At 35.0% G+C, this 21011-nt stretch overlaps 1 long non-coding RNA gene across 2 annotated transcripts; it reads right to left on the reverse strand.

Moving 5' to 3' along the window:
• Positions 1-602: 602 nt before the first annotated feature.
• On the reverse strand, positions 603-5869 carry LOC111384644. Of its 2 annotated transcripts, none has more exons than XR_002700941.1 (2): positions 4951-5869; positions 603-792 (listed from the first exon to the last, which is right to left on the reverse strand). It is a non-coding gene; the product is annotated as an uncharacterized LOC111384644 (long non-coding RNA). The 2 variants fall into 2 exon arrangements; XR_002700942.1 differs by lacking the exon at positions 603-792 and adding an exon at positions 2077-2855.
• Positions 5870-21011: the final 15142 nt, after the last annotated feature.

Here is a 21011-nt window from a genome sequence, read left to right on the forward strand (position 1 = left end):
CCCGGACACCTTTTAAAAAAAAAAAAAAAAAAAAAAAAAAAAAAAAAAAAGCAAACAAATTTGGAGATATATTATTATAAAACCTACAGTAGATAAAAGACAAGTATGTGGTCGTGTAATTTAGGTAAAATTGGGAAGTCCATGGCTCAATTATTTGCAAGGGGGACAAGTATAAAAAATAATATGTGAAATGGATATACTATGTGAGAGAGAGAGAGAGAGAGAGAGAGAGAGAGAGAGAGAGAGAGATCAATAATGTTGTTTTTCCATGACCCCCATGTTATTCAATTCATATCAAGACAAACAAACACCTTTAAAGTGTCCCACCCTTTCTATCTCCAATCTGAACTGAAATTTCATTTATGAAATTTTTCTAAAGGCTAAGGGGCAATCATAAGCCAACCTAAATTCCATCTCATCAATATATTATTTACTCCAACATGGGCAAACAAGTTTATGCAATTTTCTACTAATTTATTGAGTTGGCACATAAAGCTTCTGTGTTTTACTTCAACATGTGGCATGGTATGAATAGGAACTATAGACAAGATATAGTATATAATAAATGCATTACGAAATGAAAACGAAACGACAAGTGAGAGTTTTTTTTTTTTTTTTTTTGTTCCAGATTTCGTACAACTAACTTGGAATCACAATTGCAACAGCAAGTTCGACAGCATTTTGTGCAAGTTCATTACTTCTTTCATCTTCCAAGCCAAGGGAGCTAAAGAAACCAAGCTCTAAGAGTTTCTTATGAGGTTCTGCATAATTTTTAATGAAGACGTCTCCATCCTGTGTATAACAAGAATTGGACAGTACTTAAATGAGTCACAGAATTAATAAAAGATGAAGAAACTCGCTTCTTCAAGGAGACAAGCATCCACCAAGTAAAGCAATGAAACTGCTTGGTTAAAAAATAATAATTAAATGGTTCAAACTAGAGGATGCACTTGATGCCATAAATTCACAACAGGCACACTGGCAAGTGAATTTTCCAGAGAAAGTCCTCTACTACAACCCAAACTTTAACCCACTGAGTGGAAATTTTAGCACAAAGAAAAATTTGTTTAAATCAAATCGACAGACAAAAACAGTTTCAAACTTCAACCAGTGAAAAGGACTAGAGAAAACTATTTCTGGTTGGTTAAGAATCAATAGCTCAGGCTGCTCAGTTTCAATTTGTCTTGCACTATTAAGAAGTTTGGCACATCCAATGTGCCCCACTCCTGGTGTCTGCCAGTTTTTTAGCTTTTCCTTTTTATTCAAAATACTGCATGTTATCAAAGAAAATATTTTATTGCGTGTCACCAGCACTACAACATAGCAGGGAGTTATTTGAATTCAAATTTTCTTCTCTTCCAATAAAAGTATTGATGGGATGAGGTTAAAAGAAAAGAAGTTCAAAATATTATATTTCCATTCACTTCAAACACCAGTTACTATTTATTAAATATAGTATAATAGCGTATGATCTGAAGATACTGCTACAATGGAATAATGCCAGACTTAACAAAGTGCAGATCAGGTTGTCTTCTAAAACCTTTCATGTCAGATTTCAATAATTTTTAAAGACTAAAATAACATGGGAAAACATGGAATAGGCAGTCCAACTGAAATTAGGTTTTACTTCATTATTTATTCCATTTCTAAACACTTTGACAAAAGCATCTCCTGTTTTTGAATGTCAGTTTCTACCTGGCTGGAGGTACATATTTTGAGTCTTTTTATTACATGAATGTACTTTGCTTCTTTTTCGTTTTTCCATTTTTTTTTTCTCCTACAGGTCACTCGAATGTTTGTCTCTTTGCTCAAGAGAGAAGAATGGCATGATTTCTCTGTGGACAACGATGTTCTGCATCCATGCTTTACGGAAAATAGCTATATACTCAGTAGCTATGAGGATAAAAGACTTAATTAAAAGGTCTTCATATGTCCATCTGTGTGCGTGGGCATGGAAATATGGATGCACGAATGTTTCTTTATCACGAGTACGATGTTATAAACTTCATAACACGAATGTTTCTATATCACGAGTACAATGCTATAAACTTTGTAACCCAACTCACACACCTGTAATGCTGCACTGGCATACTGCCCTTAGTATATATAAAAAGATTAATCTGTTTACATGATATTAAAAAAAATAAAACAATTAAAAAAAAATTCCTTTGTGCGTTGAAAAGGCATGTGTTCAAAAAAAATAATAAAATGGAGATTACCAAGACATAGCCATCCGATAGTGTCCTGAAGTCTTTATCAAACACTATCGGTGGATTATCTGACTCAGATGTGGCAATCCACTCGTATACGAAATTATACATGTAAGATCAAACTTAAGTTCAGCATCCACTTGATAGAAAAAAGTTTACAAAATCTCAAGTTGCTTTAGAAAGTACACTGTCATCAAAGTGTCACATGCGATCTGATTCGGTTACTTTAACCTGAGAGATGAATAAGGAATATGAAAAGAAATGCTCTTGAAAGAGAAATGTATGTAACTAAATGTTTACCCGAGTCAATTATCCTTCCACGATAGGTATTGCAGAACATGAATATACTAATTAAACTCGTACAAGTACATCTTAAGATATTAAGTGTTAATGAACAATGAATCTAGACCAAACTGCATGTACAATGACAAAGACAATCAAGGACAGACCGAAAATTATGGTTCCGCAAGGGAGATAGAAAATGGACTAAAATAAATTGTGTAAGAAACCCAAAAAAAAATAAATCTGAATAATTTACCAAATAAAAAAAAATCTGAAAAATTTACATTTAAAAAATCCCAGTTGAAGTAATGTGAAAATTCAGTAGCGGCGACTGCACCCACTAGGCCCTTAATGGCTCCGTCCCTGAAGACAATGGTTCATTTAATTGGAAGTGCCAACTACAGAAAATAAATCCTAGATAGAGCATGTAAAAGGATCAAAATTTCTAAAATTCTAAAGAAAACAAAGAATACTAAATTCTAATGCAAAAGCTCCTACGAGAGTAAAACATTTATCCTCCGTGAGTGAATAAATATGATCCCTTAAAATTCTTGCTAAAAGGGGGGAAGAGTGAAAATTATTAGACAGTTCTAAGATATTTGTATTTAGCATATGGAAGTTGCCCTTGTAGCACAGATTATTGAGCCCTCAAAAGGATAAAAAAATATCCATAAAATAAATATAGCAGAAATGAGGATGCCAAGTTAGACTTGTGGTAATACTACTGATAGATACAAAAATAAGAAACTAAACATACACCATCAAGTGGAGGTAGTAACAATTCACGATAAATTTATAGAAGGTAACTTCGATGGTTGAAGTATGCCTTGCACAGAAATTCAAATTCATAATAGTGGTGTGATTGAATGGAGAAACTTAGATGAGGGACACAAGGATCCAAATCAATAAAGCATGATATTATGAATTGAAAAAGATGTAATTACGTGGACCTTTCACCTTTCAGCAGATGTAGCTCTAAATTGAACATAGTGGTAAAAATGGAGTTATGTAGTCGCTATCAAGTATTGGGAATAAGACTTGTTGTTCATGTATGGGAACACCCCTCATTTGCACTACAGTTTCCCATCTTTGTGCTGCTCCTTTTCTTCCATTCTCAAACTTTCTTGGGATTTGATGACTTAGTTTTCATATGTTTTCATGTTTGCTTTTCGTTGGTAATAGTTAAGACTAGATTTCTCAGTTCAAACTTTGACTTGTATTTACGTCAAGACAAGAGTCTCGATGTCAAAGATGTACAATCATGTCTTAATAATATTTATTTTGCTGAGTACCATCTAGTCTTCAACAGATTTAGTTCCTTTAATATTAAAGTGTGGTTTATGAAAACTGAACTAATATTTATGATTCTTTTGAATTCAATTTTTCACCAACGAAGGATTTCAATATTCAACTCCGATGCCGATCGGACCATCACGATTATATCCAAATATCCATGTTTCTTACGAAGCAGAATTTTTCCATCTAATTCACCCATGCTTAGCTACTGTCATATAACAAAAGGTAAGCATGTAATCCGTACTTCTACAGCAATTATTGTATTGGAAAAGAGAAGCATCGAATAATTCACCTACATCTAAAATGCATCTTTCATAGATATGAAGTTGGATCAAACGGAGTCAAAAGATTTATATGTCAAACTACAGGTTTATCGGGAATAAGGCCTAGCTTCTTCTAGTTGTTGTTGTACACCTAGATTGCTACTACTGGATAATAAGTAGCATGATCCACTACTATAAGTGGATTAAATGAACTCAATCATTAACCCCAAACAGCTTAAACTTCCTCTTGCTTTACTTTTTGGCCTGAAGTTTCCTCAACAGGCAAACATAACTAGAGTATCAAGAATGAAAATCTCAAGAAACACAATTCAATCCTTACGTTAAACCACAAAAATTAATTTTGTGACATTTAATCAATCTGCTTGTAAAGAAATGGCTGTTTGACAACACCGAGTTCATAAACTGAGACATTTCCACAAACCCATTGGGGTCCACGAAACCAAATGTTCTTCCAGAAAAGATACAAGAGTGGAAATAATTTTCTAGTGTAGGTCTAAATATATAATTTTCTGTACTTTAGCAAGTATTCATCTTCGAAGCTACAAAACTGTAAATTCTTCCTACGATTGGCATTAAACTATGTTAAGCAATAAAATCAACCGAAATTCTCTCCCTTCTTGTATGTGTACAAACATGACCTTTTTCAAGATATCATCCAAAAGTATAGAACTAATAAAACTCCCCAAACAACAATATTTCAACTCATAATTTTGTCAAGCAAATACTTCTCACTGTGAAAATAGTACTGCAAGTTATAAGACTAATTCTTACAATAATTGCTTCAACAAATTGATGAAGATACGTAGCGACTACTTTATTTACATAGATTTTTCATAAAGTCACTTAGTGTTCGAAGTGAATATGAAGAAAAAACTAACCGCAAAATCGAACCATTGAAACATCTGGTCTGCTTTTCACGTCATAGATTACCTCTATATATTATCTATAAATTTAAGAACAAAGGAAATAATTAAAATTTCTCAATTTACTATTTTTCAGAATTAAAAAGAAAAAGATAAAAATAGAAAATTGAGAGATAAAAATGAGAAAAATCAACCAAGCGAAGAATGTATGGAGGCAGTTTTCACTGGAGATGAAGGCGCAAAATAGTAAAGGGCAAATTTCAGCTGGGTACCTCACCTTTCAAATCATTGAAGATTATACCACAAATATTTTCATTTTTGCATCCAAAATCCCAAACATTTCATTTCAATTGCAGCTGGACCGTTAGTCAACCCCAAAAAAACCAATTTCATCATATTTTGATTAATTTTAAATGGGAAAATTGTAAAATAATGGAAAATAAAAAGATTAACAGTTCATCTTCTTCTCCGCCACCCCCACCCCCACCCCGCCCTACCTTAATACTCAACCAAACCAAAATCTATCCACCTTCGTCCACCACCGCCATCGTTGTCGCCATCCACTTCCTTAATCAAATCAAACCACAATTCACACATCACACTAAAATCATCATTAGCACCATCACAAGCAGCTCATACCATGTCCCACCTAACCAAACAAAAACCCACAACCGCCGATTACCCCATACTCCATCATTTTCAAGAATTCAAGCAAAACGTGAAAATGAAGAAGAAAGACAACAAAACACCTTACCACCAAAACAATAAAGATGACCCGAAACTATCGATGCAATTGTAAGAATGAAGAAGGAAGAAATTGCAACTAGAAAATTAGAGAATTTTTTCTACTTTCTATTGCGTTGAAAAATTGAATTGATTTTTGTACAAAGAATGCTACGTGTATATATACAGGTTTTCTATCCTTTTATAACAAAAAAAGGAAAAACATAGAACTCAGCAAAATATCTAGGAGGGGGCATTTTTTCCCCGAACCGGTGGAATCAGACCGGAACCGTTTAGAATCGGCCGGTTTGGTTCCGGTTCTTCTAAAAAGTAATTTGGTTTCGGGACAAATTATTAAGAACCGATCTGTTCCGGTCCAGTTCTTGGTTCTAGTATGGGAACCGCGGGAAATCGAACGATTCTCATAGAATTTTTTTTAGTGGGCATTTTTTTTCTTTTTTGGTAAAATATAAGACTTACTCTCCAATTTGTCCTGAAACCAAATTGATAATATATATGACTTACTCTTAAAGTGAAAAGAAACTTTCATCAAAGTAAAACAAAATTAAAAAAAAAAAAAAAATTGTAGTATAACAACGTAAGCAAAAGGCAATGACATATGGAAATGAAACGAATGTTTATGTATATAGTTCATATGTCACTTTTTAATTAAATAATTGAGAAAAATATTGAATTGTAATTACCTGAAGGCTGAAGAAAATGTTAAAAAGGAACCCTTCAGTTGGCATTTTTTTCAGTAAAATATATGACTTACTCTCCAAACTCTTTTATTTTGTTTTCATTTTGATGAAAGTTTGTTTAATCATTGAAGTACTAGACGGTTTATATAAGTTAATATTTGTTTGATAATAGTAACTTATATTATTTACATATTGTTTTAAAATTTGTATACTTAGTTTTCTTTTAATCTTTGTATAATATGTTCGATTTTTCTATATTTTTTTAAAAGTATCACAATGGTAGTTTTTTTATATTTTTTATTAGTAAACATTTTATTTTGACATCTTTATGTAAAGCACCGGACCGAATCGGAATCGATTGGTTCGGTTCCAGTTCGGTTCCATAGCTAACAATGAAATCAATGGTTCCATTTCTAAAATTCTCATTGGTATTTGGTTCAGTTTGGTTCCTTTTAGAACTAAACCGAACCGGACCGCGCCCACTCCTAAAAATAACCAAAACAAAAATCAGAAGCTTCTAGTATCCTAGCTAGGTGTGAGCTGGTGACGTGTAGCATAGGAAGCATGACTAGCATTAGAATCTTCTGCAGCATTTGTGTGCTGTGATACCCCCCGCAAGATGGAGAATAGAGATTCACTATTCCCATCTTGAACAAATGAGAAGTGAGAAAGGGAGAAGGTAAAGCCTTTGTGAGAAGGTCCGCAAGCTGAAAATGAGTAAAGACACGGAAAGTTTCCACAGAACCATCAAGAATTTTATCTCGAATTAGATGACAATCTAATTCATTATGCTTTGTAAGTTCATGAAAGACGGGATTGACAGCGATATGAAGGGCTACTTAGTTATCACAGTAAAGTTCTGCTGCTTGGGGTGTGAAACTTGAAGGTCTGTAATAAGAAATCTAAGTCAGGTGAGCTCTAAGCACGTTGCTGCCATGGCCCTATACTCAGCTTCAGCTGAGGATCGTGAAACCACTGATTGTTTCTTTGATTTCTAGGAGAGAAGAGAGTTCCCTAATAAAGCACAATAGCCAATTATTAAGTGTCGAGTATCAGGGCAAGAGGCTCGATCCGAATCACAATAAGCCTTGAGTTGAAGAGAGGAATTACTAGAGAAGAAAATGCCTTGACCAGGAGCTGTTTTAATGTTGGACATAAACTGACTGAGAGTATTCATATCATAGTAGATGTCTGGGCGAGTTATAATTAGATAGAGCAATCTCCCAATCAACCTGCGATATATAGAAGCATCCTTCAGTACACTACCACTTTCTTTATTGAGTTTTAGATTCTAGTCTATAGGAACACGAACAAGTTTAGAGCCCAAAGTTCCTGAGTCTGCAAGTATGTCAAGGGCATATTTGCGTTGACAAATGTGAATCCCTTGTGAAGAACGAGCTACTTCAATGCCAAGGAAATAGCAAAGAGGGCCTAGGTCTTTAATTTTGAATTTATCATTCAAGAAAACCTTTACATTAGTAATAGTATCTTGGGAATCACTAGCCACAAGTATATCATCGACGTACACTAAAAGTGCTGTAAAAGAACTATCAGTTGATTTGATGAAAAGACCATAATCAGCCTTCGACTGAGGAAAACCAAAAGCCAATAAGCATGAGGCAAGTTTGGCATACCATTGTCTAGATGCTTACTTCAAACCATATAGGCCCTTTAAAATCTTGCAAACCTGATTAGGCCTTCCTTTTCGTGTAGCCAGGGGGCTTGGTCATGTAAATTTTCTTCTTTAAATCTCCATGAAGGAGGGCATTATTGACATCAAATTGATGCAAATGCCAACCATGAATTGTTGCAACAGAAAGTAGGCACCTAACTGTCACTATCTTTGTTACCGGTGAAAAAGTTTCAGTATAATCAACTCCTTCTTGTTCGGCGTATCCTTTAGCAGCCAACAGGGCTTTTAACCGTTCCACACTACCATTTGAATTGTATTTCACCTTGTATACATATTTGCAGTCAATAGGCTCCTTCCCAGGAGATAAATCAGTGAAAACCCAAGTGTTCTTTTGTTCTAAAGCATTCAATTCAGCATCCATGGCTGTGCACCTGCCATGATCTTCCACTGCTTGAGCATAGGTATTAAGTTCAATAATTCTAGAAATAGAAGAAAAGAAAGCCTTAAAAGAAGGGGGAAAATGTTCATATGATAAATAATCACATAAAAAATGAGCAAGTAGAGGAAGTAGCATGTACCTGAACCTGTAAGCGAGATGAGGGAGCCAAGGTAGCCTGTTGATAGTGAAAGTCCCGTAGGTAGTGAGGAGCAGTTCTAGTTATTGTAGACCTATGCAGGTTAGGTTAAAGAGAAGTGGATGGAGGTGTAGGTGATGGCACTGAAGGTAGAGGTTGGGATAATGAAGTAGAATCAGAGGAAGAATCGAGTACATTTGGAGATGGGGATGTGGAAACTTGTGGATAATCAAGAAGGTCAGGAAGATGATAGGTGAAAACTAGTGGGACATGTTGAAGATTATTGTTAAAAGAAGGACCTGCATTCTGTGGAGAAGTGATGAGTTGAGGAGAAAGAAAGGAGAAAACATGCTCATGAAAAATAACATTCCTAGAGACAAAAGTGGTGTTGGTTGTGAGATCTAGAAGTTTGTAACCCTTGACTCCATAAGGGTAGCCTAAAAATATACATTGTCTACCTCTAGGATCAAACTTTTTGCAGTCATGTGAGATGGTCGTGGCATAGCAAAGACATCCAAATATTCGAAGGTGTGTGTATGTGGGTTTGATAGAAAATAGGACTTTATATGGTGATTTATTATTAAGTAAAGGTGTGGGGGTTCTGTTGATAAGATACACATCTGTGAGGATGCAATCATTCCAAAAATGGAGAGGTAGACTAGATTGGAAACGCCAAGATCTAGCCACATTTAAAATATGTTGGTGTTTCCTCTCAACTATTCCATTTTATTGTGGAGTTTCTACACATGACCTTTGATGGATAATTCCCTTTTTATTGAAAAATTCAGTCATTTGAAACTCAATTCCATTATCACTTCGAAGGATTTTAATTTTAGTGCCAAATTGAGTTTCAATAAGGTTGCAAAAAGATTCCAGACACTTTCTAGTTTCGAACTTAGTTTGAAGAAGGTAAACTCAAGTTGTGCGTGAAAAATCATCCACATGGTTAAGAAGTATCGAGTCCCATCATAAGCAGGTGTTGAAAAAGGCCCCCAAAGGTCACAATGTATCAAATCAAATAAGGCATATGATTTATGATGGCCAACAGGAAAAGGAATCTTATGTTGCTTAGCAATGGAACAAACAGAACAATGAGCATTAATATTAGCATTAAAACTATCTTTTAGAGCAGGATCATCAATCAAAACAATTCTAGAATTTGAAGCATGACCAAGGCAAAAATGCCAAAGGTCAGAAACATAACTACTAGTTCTAATAGACGCAGAAAAAAATGGAAATGAAATAGGCAGAGAAGATAAAGCTGCTGCAAAAGCATTTGAAGAAACTTCCATTGACAATAAATGATAGAGGCTATTCTTGAGCTCACCCATCCCAATCGTGGTCCAGTTGGAAAGGTCCTGGATAAAACAATAGTTGGATAAGAAAATTAAACAAGTGAGAGATTCTGTGAGCCTTTTGACAGAAAGTAAATTGAATGAAAAGGATGTTACACATAAAACATTTGTCAGGAAAATGTTTTTGGTTACTTGAACATTACCCAAATGAGTTACAGGAATAGAAGCACCATTAGGTAATTTTACTGAATATGAAACTTCTGAAATTATGGAAGAAAAATAAGATCATGTGATCTATAGCACCAGAGTCAATTATCCAAGGTATGTCAATGATCGATGCAAATTTATGACTACAGGAAGAAAAGCAACGAGGTATACCAGACATCTTAGAGGCTTTATGTAGTAGCCGAGAAAAATGAAATGGAATTATGCTAATATTTTGTGATGATCTAGCACCACGAGTCTAACCTATTTTAGAAACGACCTATGGAAGCTCAACCCATGTAAGATTACGAAAGCCCAAGTCATAAGTTAATTAAAAGCCCAGCAATTTAAGAGATTAAGTTTAAATAAAATTGTTTACAAAGATTTAATGAATAAATGGGTTGCCACAATGGTCATCTACATGGTATTTCATATAGGTAACCCAGTTCGAAACACCATGTAGATGTATTTTATAAAACTTTTATATGAATTATTTTTATGGCTTAGAGACTCTTCAAATTCTTAGTTAAAAGCTAAATTTAATAAATTTAATGATAATACAACGCCCCCACTTAATTTTTCATCAAAAAGAAAGGTTATAGAAGTGGAGGGTTACTTTTTCACTACACTTCTCTTCAAATCCGAATTTCATCTCATTTTCTCTCCAAAAAAAATATTTCATATCGAGTTAAGTTTAAGAAATAACAAGGGTGAGAAGAATGAAGGTTTTCTATACATTTTGTTCTTTTATCCAAGAAAATTCAAGGTAGGTAGAGGTGCAAATGTTCATTTGTTTTCAAATCTGATTTTTCGATAAATGTTTAAATGAAATGGTACCTTCAGGTACGGTGCTTCGACACTACAACAGTTTGAATGATCATTCTCCGGCTCTACGTGTTATGATAATGCTATAGTAATTGGATTTTGCCGGAAATCCATCTACATGCGGCGGTATGAATCTATAGTTCGGAATTTCTAATTTGATAACGAATTGCACCGATGATATCGATTGAGTTTCAAACTCATGGGTTAATTCCCTTCCTACAGGTTGAATGGATTTTTCTTGGGGCGTAGATGATTGTAAAGGATGATGCAACATGACATGGAGAAGCCGGTGATTTACATCTTTAGTTAATTTTGAGATGTTTACACTTTCTTTAAATTCGATTCCTATGAATATTGTGTGGATCCATTTTACGAATACTCGTTATGAATAAATTATGTTTGAAAGTAGATATGCGTCATAAGAATAAGTTTACAAATCACCGTATAAAAAAAAAAGTTAGCAACTTAAAGTTTTGATATCTCTTCAGAAATTTCAATTTCTGCCTCATCTTTAAAAAAAATCATAACTCTTTCGTTACTTGGTATTTTTATACGAAACCAATTGGATTGGATATTCTAATAAGTTAGATACCGAATAAAATTAGAATCATGTCAATCCAATATCAGTAAAATGTTATATGTCACATAAAGTAAACTATGCTGAGTGCTGTCTCTGTTTTTCAGCTTCTACCATTGTTTTAAAAAATTCATAACTCACTCGTTACTTGGAATTTTTGGATGAAACCAATTGTATTTTATAGTTTCATGGATTAGCTACTGAATAAATTTTAAATCATGTGATTTTGATGTCGGTGAAATTTTATATGCCATTTTAAGTGAACTGCACCGTTTTACCTTTCAACTGGGTCGCTGCTGAGTTTTGAAAAATATTTTAATGCCCCATATGATGTCGACGGAAGCTAGTTTTTGAATATGTCATATTATAAAGAGTTTACTACCTTACTTAAAATTTGATGAAGTTTCGAGGTCAATAGTTATGAAAACAAATTTATTTTGACAATTACTGTTTGAGACAAAAACTGGAACAGTAACATTACTTTTTAAGTTTTGCCAAAATTTCACGTCAATAGTCGTTACATGCATGGAACCCATTCAAAAAAATATTTTTGAAATTGTTTTCTTTTAGAATTGGAATTATTGTTTAAATAAAAAAAAATCTTTAATGAAATTCTAAAATTTTAATCTTTATACCTTCTACTAAAAATACATTGAACTAACTTTACGGCTAAGGTACAATGGTTGAGTGACGTTTTCGTCCATGCGGGTCGGGGCGTTACAGTGTAGTATCAGAGCACGAGTTTAGTCGATTATGTAGACTTAGTGTATTTTATTTATGAGATGAAAAAAAAATGAAACATTTAAGGCACTCCATGGCATCTTGCATCTATCAGTTGACCTCATCCGACAAACCCAAGGTATGGAATAAAATATTATATTCTACATCATGATTTTTTTTAATCATTTAAGCTTGAATCTATGAAAAATGCTTATGATATTTTGAATGAAATATACTATGTACATTATATTTTGTTTAAATATACGTGAAGAAATGATGATTGGCCATCATATTAGAACCTCAAGAGCATAATGCATAAGTTGATATCACTAATGAAGATAACACATAATTGGACACTTATGTGACAGACATGGCTAGAACTTATCAGACCACTAGAAAGGCCACAATTTGTATAGCAGTGTTGAACCGTAGGGCCATCATCTAGTCCTATGAGAACTATGTGACTGACCCGTCTCGTCCACTTGTTGAACACGTACATGATATCTACGAGAGATGTATGGCAGCTGTAAATACGGGATTGAAGATCACGCATATCGATGCTGTGAATAACCTTATACATTCACTTCCACCTCAATGGAAAAACATGGGACTCATTGTTAGGGATGAGATGCTAAAGGGTAACCATCCAGAGCACCCAAATACGATTGAATTTGGTATCTATTGTCAGACCTTTCTAGACAAATGGAGTGAGAGTTTAAAACCCCAACCGGAGATAGTAATTGAGCCCAATAATGAGGTTGAGCCTGAGCTCGAGCCCGAACCTCCGTTTGAATCAGACCCCGAGGAAGATCCCGAATGGGAGCATGAGGATGACTTTGGGTTGGATTTAGAGAATGATCTTGAGCATGAACCTGAGTCATAGGTTGAGATGGACCTAGAGTCAGGGCCTGAGACAAAGGACTCTTCCGAAGATGAGGCTCCACCGAGAAAGATTCGCAAGATTCATAGGGATTAGAAATTTATATTTCCATTTCCTTGTGATATCTTTTCCTTTATGTTTTTGAAAAAAAAATAAAAAAAAAAAAAAATTTGTCAGCCTATTGTATGTCCTGATTGCAATGAGTACTATTAATAAAGGAAATTATGATCAATTTGAGGACTACCTTATTTTTTTAAGTATTCTGGTATAGGCAAACGAAGTTAATGTGAGATATTATATCTTATCTCTAGGAAAATGTCTCGAGCAAACCAGAACAACTTGATAAGGGATCTCCTACAAGCGGTTCAAAATCTTGGCAGGCTAAATCAAAATCCCGCTCTATATACACCACCAGCTCCTATTACTCTTCCGACTCACGCCTTGGTAGTTGAGTTATTTTGAAGGCATAAGCCCCCTACCTTCGATGGAGCATCTGGTCCACTAGTAGTTGAGGAATGGCTTCGTAAGCTAGAACGAATTTTTTGACTCATAGACTGCACTGATGCCCAAAGGGTTCAATGTGCGGAGTTTATGTTTACCGGTGATGCAAGTCACTGGTGGGATTCGATGTCCCGAACTAGGACTTCAGAGTAGTAATTGGCAATAACTTGGGAACAATTCAAGGAGGAAGTGATGGACAAATATTTTCCTCAATCTCTAAGGGATTTCAAGGAGAACGAATTCCTTCAACTCAAGCAGGATAATATGTCCCTAACGGATTACGAACGAAAGTTTGATCAACTCTCAAGGTATGCTGCACATCTGGTTGACACGAAAATTAAGAAAACTCGAAGGTTCGAGCAAGAGTTAAACCCAGACCTAAGTATGATCCTTATACCACATCGCTTCACGTCGTACCATGAGATGCTGGAACGAGCTCACGCTATCTGGTATCAAAAGGCTAATGCAGAGCAACATCGTCAATTGTACAACCAGCAGGATAAAGGGCAAATTGGAAAGAGAAAGTGGAATGGTCAAGACAAAAGAAAGGGCAAATGGCAAAATAAGAAAGTTAATATCGGATCTAGCGCCAGTAAGGCCATGGTAGCTGCAGTAGCACCATGCCCTAAGTGTAGTAAGCCTCATCGTGGTGAATGCTTGTATGGGAAGAATGCCTGTTTTCGGTGTGGCAAATCAGGACATATTGCTAGGGATTATCCCACATTTGCTCAGAGGAAGGATGATAACAATGATCAGAACAAGAAGGGAAAAGCACGAGTTTTTACATTGACTCAAAAAGATGCAGAGGGGAACTCAAACGTAATAACAGGTATTGTACTAGTAGCCAATACACTTGCTTATATACTGTTTGATTCAGGAGCTACTCACTCTTTTGTATCAACGTCTTTCATTGCTAAATCTAGTATTACTTGTAATAAGTTAAAGAGTACACTAGAAGTTAGTCTCCCTTCAGGCAGGACATTGCACACAGATAAGTTAGCTAAGTCAGTGAAATTCGATATTGAGGGAAAAACCTTAGAAGCTAATTTGTATATGATAGATATGAAGGACTTTGATGTGAATTTGGGCATGGATTAGTTAGGATGTAATTATGCGACATTCATTGTAGAGAAATGGAAGTGTCTTTTCAAAAATCAGGAGAAGAACAATTTTCTTTCCCGGGAATAAAGACCAAACCCCATCTCCAACTGGTTTCGGCCTTACAAGCCGAGAAAATGGTGAGAAAAGAAACATCTCAAGGATTTCTAGTTAATATCTTTGGAGAAAAACTAGCAACAACAAAGATTGAGGATGTACCAGTGGTACAAGAACTTATAGATGTGTTTCCAGAAGATCTACCTGGCATTCCACCAAATAGACAAGTGGAATTCATAATAGATCTGGTTTCCGGAGCGGCGCCAGTATCTAAAACCCCATACAGAATGGCCCCAAAGGAACTTCAAGAGTTGAAAATCCAGCTGCAAGAATTGTTAGACCTTGGTTTTATTCGACCAAGTGTATCACCATGGGGCGCATCAATATTGTTTGTAAAGAAAAAAGATGAAAGTATGAGGATGTGTATCGACTATCGGGAGTTGAACCGTTTGACCATCAAGAATAGGTATCCTCTCCCTAGAATTGAGGATATGTTTGATCAATTAAAAGGGGCTAAGGCATTTTCTAAGATCGATTTACGATCTGGATATCATCAATTGAAGGTTAAGACAGCTTTCAGAACTCGTTATAGACATTACGAGTTCATAGTTATGCCATTTGAATTGACAAATGCTCCGGCAGTGTTCATGGATCTGATGAATCGAGTATTTCATCATTATTTGGATCAATTTGTTATAATCTTCATTGATGACATTTTGATATACTCCAAGAGTAAAGATCAACATGAAGAATATCTTAGAATAGCGTTAGAGATACTACGCAAGGAAAAGTTTTACGCCAAATTCAAAAAGTGCGAATTTTAGCTTGAACGAGTTGGATTTCTCGGTCATGTAGTTACTGCCCAAGGAATTGAAGTGGACCCAGTAAAGGTGGAAGCAGTAACTAATTGGAAGACACCGACTAATGCTGGTGAAGTTTGAAGTTTTCTAGGATTGGCTGGGTACTATCGAAGATTTATAGAGGGATTCTCCGAAATAGCTGGACCAATGACACAATTGACAAGAAAAGGAGTAAAGTTTCAATGGGAAAATAAGTGTGAGCAAAGCTTTCAGGAGCTAAAACAACTATTGATCACAACACTTGTATTAACCATACCTAAAGGTTCAGAAGGGTTTGTTATATATAGTGATGCATCCAAGCAAGGTTTGGAATGTGTACTGATGTAGTATGGAAAAGTAATTACCTATGCTTCAAAGCAATTGAAGCAACATGAGCAGAACTACTCAACGAATGATCTAGAACTTGCGACAATGGTTCATGCATTAAAGATATGGCGCCATTACTTATATGGAGGGAAGTGCGATATTTATACGGATCATAAGAGTCTCAAATATTTTTTCACACGGAAGGAATTGAATATGAGATAGAGACGATGGTTGGAGCTAGTGAAAGATTATGATTGCACTATTCATTATCATCCGGGTAAGGTTAATGTTGTTGCTGATGCTCTAAGCAGAAAGTCGATGGGACAGTTGGCATCATTACCTACTATTTCGATGGAGTTGATCAAAGACTGGGAAAAGTTGCAAATTGAAGTGATTACCACACCAGAACAAGTCACTGCTCATTTAGCAACTTTAGTGGTTCGACCTACTCTTAGAAATCGGATCATAGAAGCACGGGATAAAGACTCATTCTTGCAAAAGATCAAGAATGAGATTGGTACTGATAAGAGAAATGATTTTGGAATAGTTTCAGATCAGGCATTAATGTTCAAATGAAGAATTTGTGTACCAAATGATGAAGTTTTGAGGAACGAGATATTGGAGGAGGCTCATTCCACCCCGTACGCCGCACATTCTGGCGGAACAAAAATGTATCGAAACCTTCGAAATACATTTTGGTGGAGGAATATGAAAAGAAGTATAGGTTCATTTGTGGCAAAATGCATAGTATGCCCACAAGTTAAAGCGGAACATCAAAGACCGGCAGGGTTATTAAATCCATTAGACATACCTGAATGGAAGTGGGTGAATATCGCAATGGACTTTGTGGTAGAATTTTCAAGGTCAGCAAGAGGACAGAATGCAATATGGGTAATAGTGGATTGCCTAACAAAGTCAACTCATTTTCTTCCAGTAAAAATGACATTCAGCCTAGATCAGCTGGCGCAGTTGTACATTAGAGAGATTGTAAGATTGCATGGTGTCCCCGTGTCCATTGTATCTGATAGAGATCCGAGATTTACGTCAAAGTTTTGGAAGAGCTTACAAGGAGCTATGGGAACGAAATTGAATTTCAGTATAGCATATCACCCTCAATCTGATGGTCAGTCTGAAAGGACCATTCAAACTTTGGAAGATATGCTAAGGGCTTGTGTTATGGATCTAGGAGGTAGTTGGGAATCGTATGTACCTCTAGTAGGATTTGCATATGATAACAGTTTCCAAGCAACTATTGGAATGACACCGTATGTAGAGATGACAATTTGAACTGTCAAAATTGAAAACTGCGGTTAACCGAACTGAATGGGGTGAAAAAAATCGAACCGATGGTGCAATGGGGCGGATATGATTTTGATTTTAATGAACCGATTCGTAATAGTGCTGGTATGGTATCTACGTCGTCGAACTGAAACCGAACCTATTACCCGCTAAAAAAAAATACAATTGAATTGATTATGGGCTTTACACTACTTTTCTATCTAGACCAAAACAAAATCCCTCCCCTCCTCATTACATCTACCTGACTCATTCGGCCAGCCCACTTACCATTAGCCCATAATAGCATTAGTATGACAGTATATAAATTCAAACCCTACTCTCTACAAACCACAAACTCATGCACGGCTCCACTACCTATACGATCCAAGTCGTCATCGCCTCCGAAAATTTGTTACATTTGTTAGCCATTATATTACTGCTGATCATGTAAAAACATAGTTCGATATTTTTCTAGACATGCCAGTATTGCCAAGGATGAATAGGAATCAACTTTGAATGCTGATCTGTGCTAGTAAGACTGGTAGGGAAGAATGAATCAACTAACTTCGATACACAACAATTAAGAATGAAGGAAAAGTTTAGTATTATTATATTTATAATATTGTTTGTTAAATTTGTATTTTACAATCGAAAATTAGGATAATGTTTGCATTTACGTTTGGAATATTGTTTGATAATGTTTGCATTTTCGTTTGGAATATTGTGTTTTTGTTTTCATTGACTTTTTTCATAAATTGTTTTATATCAATTTGACGGATGAACCTATAAAAAATAATTTATTTTCGTGGTTATTAATCGAACCGAACTGTGCCGAACCGAGATACGAACCGAATCGATTTACGTGGTTATGGTATTGTCAAAAAATTGATGGTGTGGTTATGATTTTGGCCGAACCGACCCATAACCGAACCATTGCCAACCCTAATCATATGAAGCTCTCTATGGTAGAAAATGCAAATCAACTGTTCATTGGGACAAAGTTGGAGAAAAGAGAGTTTTGGGATCAGAGATCATTGAAAGAACAGTTGAAGCCATTGATAATATTCGTACTAGGATAAAGGCCGTGCAAGATACACAAAAGAGCTATGCAGATACTAAGAGAAAATACTTGGAATTTGAAGTTGGAGAGAAAGTCTTTCTAAAGGTGGCACCAATAAAGGGTGTACTTAGGTTCGACAAGAAAGAAAAACTACGACCTCATTATATCGGACCTTTTGAAATACTTGACAGGGTTGGAAATGTGGCTTATCGATTAGCGTTGCCACCTGAACTATCGGCAGTTCACAATGTGTTTCATGTATCGATAATCAGAAAGTATATGCATGATCTTGATCATGTGGTCAACTACCAATCCTTGGAAGTACAAAAAGACTTATCTTATGAGGAATTACCGATCAAGATACTGGATTGAAAGGTACATAAATTACGGAACAAGGAGATTCAACTGGTCAAGGTGCAATGGAATAATCATGGAGTAGAAGAAGCTACTTGGGAAAGAGAAGAAGAAGTTAAAAACAAATACCTAACACTCTTTGTCCAACCATAAGGTAAATTTCGAGGACGAAATTTTATTTAAGGAGTAAGGGTTGTAGTAGCCGAGAAAAATAAAATGGAATTATGCTAATATTTTGTGATGATCTAGCACCACGAGCCTAACCTATTTTGAAAACGACCTATGGAAGCTCAACCCATGTAAGATTACGAAAGTCCAAGTCATAAGTTAATTAAAAGTCCAGCAATTTAAGAGATTAAGTTTAAGTAAAATTGACTACAAAGATTTAATGAATAACTGGATTGCCACAATGGTCATATACATGGTATTTAATATAGCCAACCCAGGTTCGAATCACCATATAGATGTGTTTTATAAAACTTTCATATGAATTATTTTTATGGCTCAGAGACACTTCAAATTCTTAGTTAAAGGTAAATTTAATGATAATACAACTCCCCCACTTAATTTTTCATTAAAAATAAAGGTTATAGAAGTGGAGGGTCACTTTTTCACTACACTCCTTTTCAAATTCGAATTTCATTTCATTTTCTCTCAAAAAAATATATTTCAAATCAAGTTAAGTTTAAGGAATAACAAGGGTGAGAAGAAGGAAGGCTTTCTATACATTTTGTTCTTTTATCCAAGAAAATTCAAGGTAGGTAGAGGTGCAAGTGTTCATTCGTTTTCAAATCTGATTTTTCGATAAATGTTTAAATGAAATGGTACCTTCGGGTACGGTGCTTCGGCACTAATAGTTTGAATGATCATTCTCCAACTCTACGTGTTATGATAATACTATAGTAATTGAATTTTGCCGGAAATCAATCTACGTGCGACGGTATGAATCTATAGTTCGAAATTTCTAATTTAATAACGAATTGCACTGATGATCTCTATTGAGTTTCAAACTCATGGGTTAATTCTCTTCCTACATGTTGAATGAATTTTTCTTGAGGCGTAGATGATGGTAAAGGATGATGCAACATGACATGGAGAAGTCGGTGATTTACATCTTTAATTGATTTTGAGATGTTTACACTTTCTTTAAATTTGATTCCTATGAATATTGTGTAGATCTATTTTACGAACACTCATTATGAGTAAATTATATTTGAAAGTAGATATGCGTCATAAGAATAAATTTACAAATCACCGTATAAAAAAAAAGTTAGCGACTTAAAGTTTTGATATCTCTTCAAAAATTTCAGTTTCTGTCTCATCTTTAAAAAAATTATAACTCTTTCGTTACTTGGTATTTTTATACAAAACCAATTGGATTGGATAGTCTAATAATTTATATACTGAATAAAATTGGAATCATGTCAATCCAATATCGGTAAAAGGTTATATGTCACATAAAGTAAACTATGCTGGGTGCTGTCTCTGTTTTTCAGCTTCTACCCTTGTTTTCAAAAATTCATCACTCACTCGTTACTTGAAATTTTTGGATGAAACCAATTGGATTTGATATTCTCATGGATTAGCTACTGAATAAATTTGAAATCATGTGGTTTTGACATCGGTGGAATTTTATATTCCATTTTAAGTGAACTACACCGGTTTACCTTTCAACTGGGTCACTGCTGAGTTTTGAAAAATATTTTAATACCCCATATGATGTCGACAGAAGCTAGTTTTTAAATATGTCATGTTATAAGGAGTTTACTACCTTACATTAAAATTTGATGAAGTTTCAAGGTTGATAGCTACGAAAATAAATTTATTTTGACAATTACTATTTGAGACAAAAACTGGAACAGCAACATTACTTTTTAAGTTTTGCCAAAATTTCACGTCAATAATCGTTACATGCATGGAACCCATTCAAAAAAAAATTTGAAATTGTTTTCTTTTAGAATTGGAATTATTGTTTAAATAAAAAAAAGAAAATTCTTTAATTAAATTCTAAAATTTTAATCTTTATACCTTCTACTAAAAATATATTGAACTAACTTTACGACTAAGGTATAATGGTTGAGTGACGTTTCCGTCCATGCGGGTCGGGGCGTTACACTTTAGGCTCATTAGGAACAGGTTGATAAATGACATGTGCATGATTCATAGAAGGATAAGCAGTGGAGAGATCCTTATGCTGAAGCAAAGACATTAGCTGCTGATATTGATCCTTAGTAAAACTCACTTTGTACTCATAGATTTCCTCTGAATTGGAGTTAATTGATAAGCTGGTTTGATTAGCAGAAGACCTAAAACTTTTTCCCTTAAGAATTTTGTGTCCTAGAGGATAACTGTGTTTCTTATAACATCTCTCAATGGCATGGCCAATCTGATTACAGAAAGTACAAAGAGGAGCCTGTGCATTGCCTATT

Source organism: Olea europaea, unplaced genomic scaffold, assembly GCF_002742605.1.
Source record: "Olea europaea var. sylvestris unplaced genomic scaffold, O_europaea_v1 scaffold2962, whole genome shotgun sequence".
Taxonomy (NCBI): domain Eukaryota; kingdom Viridiplantae; phylum Streptophyta; class Magnoliopsida; order Lamiales; family Oleaceae; genus Olea; species Olea europaea.